The sequence below is a fragment of the Chinchilla lanigera genome, unplaced genomic scaffold (genome assembly GCF_000276665.1).
Source record: "Chinchilla lanigera isolate Chin_1 unplaced genomic scaffold, ChiLan1.0 scaffold00098, whole genome shotgun sequence".
NCBI classification, from domain to species: Eukaryota; Metazoa; Chordata; class Mammalia; order Rodentia; family Chinchillidae; genus Chinchilla; species Chinchilla lanigera.
In genome coordinates this window covers 611508-618078 of record NW_004955499.1, presented here as the reverse complement: position 1 = coordinate 618078, position 6571 = coordinate 611508, and the positions used below count along the sequence as shown (strand labels likewise).

General features: G+C 57.6%; 1 long non-coding RNA gene across 5 annotated transcripts in view; it reads right to left on the bottom strand.

The window, feature by feature from the left end:
• LOC106146860 overlaps positions 1–5098 on the bottom strand; it is a 6729-nt gene extending 1631 nt beyond the window's left edge. The window contains exons 1-4 of one of the 5 annotated variants that reach the window (XR_001231463.1): positions 4604–5098; positions 3435–3651; positions 2464–2541; positions 192–1435 (exon numbers count right to left, since the gene is read on the bottom strand). This is a non-coding gene — a long non-coding RNA (uncharacterized LOC106146860). Of the gene's footprint in view, positions 1–191; positions 1436–2463; positions 2542–3434; positions 3869–4603 lie in introns of those variants that run through there. The other 4 variants (XR_001231461.1, XR_001231462.1, XR_001231460.1 and 1 more) reach the window with 4 other exon arrangements.
• Between the last annotated feature and the right edge of the window lie 1473 nt (positions 5099–6571).

The window sequence follows — 6571 nt, the reverse complement described above, 5'->3', positions numbered from 1 at the left end:
CCATCCATCCACCCACCCATCCATCCATCCATCCATCCATCCACCCATCCATCCACCCACCCATCCATCCATCCATCCATCCACCCATCCACCCATCAACCCACCCATCCACCCACCCATCCATCCACCTGTCCGTCTACCCAGTCACCCTCCCCCCTCCCGTGCACCCATCCATCAACACCCCCTCCCCCACCGCCTGCAGGCCCTCGGATCCCCGAGGGTGACAGCCGAGTCCCAGGGCACCGGCCGCCTGCCTGCGTCTGTGTGTGCGGCTGGAGCTGAAATTGCTTGCAGCCGCGCAGCCGGCATGGGTCTAAGTGGGTCAGAAAGGGCTCCGCAGCGCATCACCCACCCTGTCACTCAGTTTCGACTCCACAGCCGTTCCCATCATAGGAAATGTCAGCTCAGTTCCACAGAGAACTGCACAGACTTTGGCTCGAGCTGTGTCATGGGTCATTTCCTTCAGCGGCACCTCCAGATTAGGGCCACAGGGCACAAGTTCCTTCACTCCCACGGCCAGCATGCGTGAACCAGGTGCCAGACGCAGAACTGGCTCTTTGAAAGTTTGCTACCTCCCCCCGACGCGCTGTGTCTAAACTTAGGGGGGCAGTGCGCACGTGTCATCCCAGCATCCGGGGAGGCTGAGGCAGGAGAATTGCAAGTTTGAGCCCAGCCTGAACAACTTAGCAATACCCTGGCTGAAAATTCAAAGCGTTGCAAGGGCTGGGGTACAGCCCCCCAGGCGGCCCCCGAATCACCCCCACATTGGCTGATTGGGGAAACGCGCACCTGTTAGCGGTCAGGCGGGCGGCACGGCACGGCCAGTCAGCCGGATGCCTCGCATGCCTGAGACTTCCTGGTCCCGAGCTCGGGGCCTAAAATAAGCCAAGTTATGTGCGGCCAGCCCAGCTGCACATCAGCTGTTCCCAGGGCAGCGCTGGGTCCCGCAGGGATGGGGCAGGGAAAACTCCCTCCACGGGCTGCAGGGGAGACCCTCCTGCCTCTGCCTCCATGTCCGAGCAGCTTTTCCTCTGTGTCTGCATCCTCTCTTCTGTCTCTCAGGATGCTGCTGTTGTTGGGATCAGGAGGCCGAGGCAGGAGGGTCTCCTCTCCAGATCCACCACTAATTCCGTCTACAGGGACTCTGTTTCTAACCAGACCCCATCCGAGGTCTGGGGTCAGGACAGGGACACTTCACTGGGGTCACCGTTCAAATACCCAAGAAAAGCAACACAGAACAGGAGAGGTACACGGGGCTCACAGCTGCAGAGGGTTCGGTCCGTGGCCAGCTGCTCCCAGGCAGGGACATCGCGGTGGACCTGGGTCACCACCTGCTTCGCCGTCCCTCCTCCTGCCCTCGAGAGACGGGGTTGGCGGTCTGCAGCCACGCCTGGTGACCCTGAACCCTGGTCACAAAGGTCAGCTGAAGTGGCATCTGTGTTGGGGGAGGGGAGGACAAGGACCATCGCCCTGGGCGCTGTGAAACTGTGTCTGACTGCGCGTGGCGGTGCACGCCTGTCATCCCAGTACACAGGAGGCTGAGGCAGGAGGGTCTCAAATTCCAGCCAGCCTGTGTGTAACTTAGTGAGGCCCCGTTGCAAAATAAAAAATAACAGAAGAGCTAGGGACGGGGCGCCATGCCAAGGCCCTGGTTCAATCCCAACAACAACAGAAATTGTTTCGGCATCTCCACTGAATGTGTACAGAATTATTTCTTTATTTGATTTGCTAAACAACACACTATAACAGCTATTCGCACATCACATAAGTGATTTTAACGTAACATAACAGCATTCACATCACATAAGTGATTTTATTTTTTTTATTTATTTTTCATCTTTTTGAGGCAGGGTCTTGCTATGCAGTTCAGGCTGGCCTTGAGGTCACTTTGTAGCTCAGGTTGGCCTCGAACTTGCAACAATCCTCCTGCCTCAGCCTCCCGAGTGCTGGGGTTACAAGCATGTGCCACCACACCTGGCTCCACATAAATGACTTTAAATGATCTAATCCTGTCATCCTAGCACTCAGGAGGCTGAGGTAGGAGGATCCCAGGGAGTTAGAGGTCAGCCTTGGCTACATAGCAAGTCTATAGCAAGACCCTATCTAAAAAAAAAATATATATATATATATATATGTAATATTTTGCTAGTTTCAGTTCTTTATACTTTGTCAGGTTCCTGCAATCACTAGTGAATACTTTTATAGTCTGAAAACTTTCCCCATAGTGGCAATGTGGATCAATACCTCCAGTTGGGTTGGCGTCCCACCCGCCCGGGCTGGGTCAGACACGGGTCAGGAGCTGAGGCTAGAAGCCTCCTATTTGTTGAAGAAAACCCTGCAGACTCTTTTCTACAGCCCCGTGCTCCTGGGGACAGCGAGATGCCCGCTCTAAACGTACTCCAGTGTGCCACTGACTGCTTTTGTATTCCTATGGGGGTGGTGGTTTCACACTGGGAAGCTCACCTGGGCGTGGTGACACGCGCCTGTCATTGGTAGGCTGAAGCAGGAGGATCGCTCACATTCAGGAGTTCAAGGCCAAGCCTGGGCAACACATGGAAGACCTTGTGTCAGCTGGGCGTGGTGGCGCAGCACTGTGGAGGCTGAGGCAGGAGGATCGTTGTGAGTTCGAGGCCAGCCTGGGCTACAAAGTGAGCTCAAGGTCGGCCTGAACTGCACAGTGAGACCCTGTGTCAAAAAGACCAAAAAAAAAACAGCAGCACGCAGGCGCTGGTGGACCCATCCGGGCTCCTGCAGACAGATGGATGGGCAGAGGCAGAGGCAGAAAGTCCCCAACCAGCTGGGAAGACCTGAAATGCAGGAGGCCTGGTTTGAGCTCACACTTGAGATCCTCCTGCCTCATCCTCCCGAGTAGCTGTTCCTAGACTGCATCCCTGACCCCCAGGACCTCAGGCTGCAGCTGTGTGTGGAGATGGGGTCTAACGAGCTGGAAAAGCCAAACTGAGTCCCCAGGGTGGCCCCGACCCCACAGGACCCGGTCCTGCTGAGAAGAGGACAGGATGGGTGCCGTGGTACCAGCCTCAAGTACAGAAGGAACAGGCAGTTTGGATCCCCAAGACTTTGCCAGGTAGGGCTGGGCAGGGGCTTGAAGCCCAGCATGACGCCATTGGGCATGAGGGCCCTTTAAAAGGCGGGGCCTGTGGGAGGAAGTGAGGTCATGGGGGCGTGGCTGGGAAGGGTATATTAGGCGCACCGGGTCTCCTTCTCTCCCTCTCCCCCTCCCCCTCCCCCTCCCCCTCTCCCTCCCCCTCCCTCTCCCCCTCTCCCTCCCCCTCCCTCCCTCCCTTTTTCTTTTTCTTCTCTTTCTTTCCTTCCTTCTTTCTTTGCTTTGTGGCCACCATGGACAGAGCACCTATGAGATTGTCTCATGGCAACCAGCCACAGAGAGAAACTTCAGAAACCGTGTCAAAACAAACCTTTCCTCTGCACAGCGACCATCTCAGGCAACGGCAACGGAGGACCTGAGGTGGACTTCCTCCCACAGGGAGGAAGACAAAGGCAGCCCAGATGTGCCCCCGTGTTGACGCTCAAGCAAAACTTCAATAGCATGACATGCCCGTCACGCTAGCTATTCGGGAGGCTGAGGCAGGAAGATCACAAGTTCAAGCCCAGCCTGGGCATCTTGGTGAGATTCTGTCTCGAAATAAAATAAAAAGGGCCAGGGATGGAGCTCAGGGTACAGCCGGTTGCACCCGGCGCAGCGCTCGCAGGACTGAGCTGGTTGGTGAAAGCTGGGGTTGCACCCCGGAAGCAGTGAAGGAAGCCAATCCGTCCCAGGCAGGAGAGTCCCAGGCTACCAAAGCTACGCGGAGCCATTGGGATTTTAGAGCCGTGTTCGTTTGGAAGGATAAGCAAGCGAATAAACTCCTGCCTCCAAACGACACAAACGTCTGCTGCTGCTGCTGAGGAATCCAGGAACCCAAAATCAGCCTCAGGGTCAGACAGCACTGGACCTGTCCGAGCCAGTTCAATTCCAGCACGGTAAGTAATTGAGACGCAGAGCAGGGTGAAGGAGTGAAAACCCACCCAGCCTGCACCCAGGGTGTGGCCCTCAAAGGTACCTCAGGGAAGGACGGGCAGAGTGAGGGTTAAGTTTCCCCTGAGATTAGGCCTGAGAGATGGAATAAAAAAACCAAGTGTATCTGAAAAGGTCGATCAATCCGATCAAAACCGACAAACAAACAAAACAAATGCACAGGTGCATGCCATCCAAGCAGCGGAGGCTGAGGCAGGAGGATCTCTGGTTGGAGCCCAGTGTGGGAAACTTAGGAAGAGCCTGTCTCAAAACTCAAAAAAGGCGGAGATGGAGCCCAGTCCCACACAAACAAAACAAAGCGAAATCTAGGCTCGCACATGACTTGTATAAAGCGTTTTTTTTTTCAGTCACTGAAGGAAACGTCAAATCTAAAGACTCCAGAAATCCTTGTGGGGGGCGTGGCTACTTGGGCTTTTGCAGCGCTAACAAAATAAAATCTTTTTTTTCTTTTTAAGTGGCTGGGAGCTTAGAACGGATGAGGCAGATTAGGAGGAATCTTGCGCCCCTGGGACCTGGGAGGCGGCACCAGAAACCCGAGAGAAAAAATACCTTCCCAAGGCCGCCGGGTCCTGGTCCTTTTTTGTCCCCCGAAGGCCCGGGTGCCTCCCTGCCCGACCCCAGAGGGAAGCGCGGACTGCAAAGGAAGCTTCACGGCTACCACGGAACCCAAAGCTGGAAGGAAATCCCTCAGCACAAACAGGGAAGCGAGTAGAGCGAGGGGCCGCGGCTGGGGAGAAGCAGGGCCCTCGGGGAGACAAGGGTTAAACCGGGAGAGGAAATCCTCGGAGGCCGGAGGAGGCCGGCTGAAACCGGATGCCCCTTTGATCACTGCTGCGTTCCTTGGGGGCAGGGTCAGGCCTGGGCCGCGGAGCCCCAGCTCAGGGCCGTTGCGACCTGCTCCCCCTCCACAACCATCCATGTCTCCCACTGGCCCTAAGGAACCAGTGCCTGGGCCCCACATGGTCCCCCGAGGCCTCCAGAGCCCCCCTGTGCCCCAGCCCTGCCCAGGCCCCTGGAGGAGGCCGGAGCTTCGAGGCCCGAAGTCTCACCCCGAAGTCTCACCGCGCCCCACAGCCCGGCTCTGTCCTCCGGCCCTGCTGAAGCCGAGCTCTGTCGCCGGCCTGAGGCTATTTCTGTCCAGCGGCCCCGCGCTGCGCTGGCCCGGCCCGGCGGCCGCACAAAGCCGGCTTGTACCCGGGCTCCACGCTGGCCCTGCCCCACGCCGGGCAGGCACCCTGAGAGGGAACCCAGCTGCCCTGAAGGCGCCTGTGTTCCGGGCAGCGCAGGAATGCAGCGGGGCCCTGGGCCAGCCGCCTCCTGCAAACACTTGCCCCGAGGCGCCCCAAAATAGCCCCGCGCTTTTCCTGCCACACACCGGTCCGTTTTTAGCTGCTAACCCAAAGGGGCTTTGAAGCCCGCGCACAGCGCAACCCGCGGACGCATCCGCGAGGCTGAACGCGGCTCTGTGGGCTGCGGGCAGGCCAGGAACAACGTTTGCACAGCTGACTGAGGCTGGCGCGCCTGGCAGCCCGGTACTGCGGGAGGCTGAGGCAGGAGGCTCTCGGGTTCCGCCCTGGACAACTTCAACACACAAAACGATGTTCTCTTTTTTTTTTTTTTTTTTTTTTGCGGTCGCTGCTAGGGGTTGATCCCAAGCTTTTTACATGCAAGAAGAGAGTTCTACCACTGAGCCACATCCCCAGCGCACAAAATGAGGTTAAGAAAAAAAATCGGCCTGGGGGTGCAGCTCGGAGGTAAAGCGGCGCACTGAACACGCCCCCCCCCCATAAAAACTGTTTTAAACCTCACGATGAGAGCGCGAAGCCGGGCGTGGTGGCGCACGCCTGTAATCCCAGCACTCGGGAGGCTGAGGCAGGAGGATTGTCGAGAGTTTGAGACCAGCCTGAGCTGCATAGCGAGACCCTGTCTTAAAAAGACAAAAAAAGAAAGAAAAAGAAAAAGCGAGACATACAAGGGAGCGTGCATGGCTCGGGGAGTTTAGTGCACCGCCTGCCGCGCGGGTGATTTTTGCAGGTATTTGTTCGCTTTTTTGCAATTATCAGAGCGGTTTATTTTCAGCGTCAGAGGCCAGCGACGGAAGGCACTGCCCTGCTCCGATCTATCCTTGCTGCCTGGTAACTGTAACAAGCGTACACACGACAGCTAGTGTGCAAAGCGGCCGCCTTCACCGAAAAAGCCCGCGGTCGGCCGGCGCGCGCTCCCGGTGCTCGGCGGCCCGCACTGCGCATGCTCGCCCCGGTTCCCCTTCCTCCCATGGTACTCCGCCGGGCCGCTCGGGCTTGCATTGCGCATGCTCCACAGCCCCGGCTCTCGCACGCCTCTCTCATAGGGTACGCTCTGCGCATGTTCGCTCTCCACCCCGCCCCCATGCACACACGGCAGCGTGCCCGGGCGGCAGACATGCATTGCGCATGCTCTAACTTGGGCTCTAGGGCCGGGCCTTCAGCGGTTCGCTCTGCGCATGCTCCTTCAGAGACGCCTTCCGCGTAGTGCGCA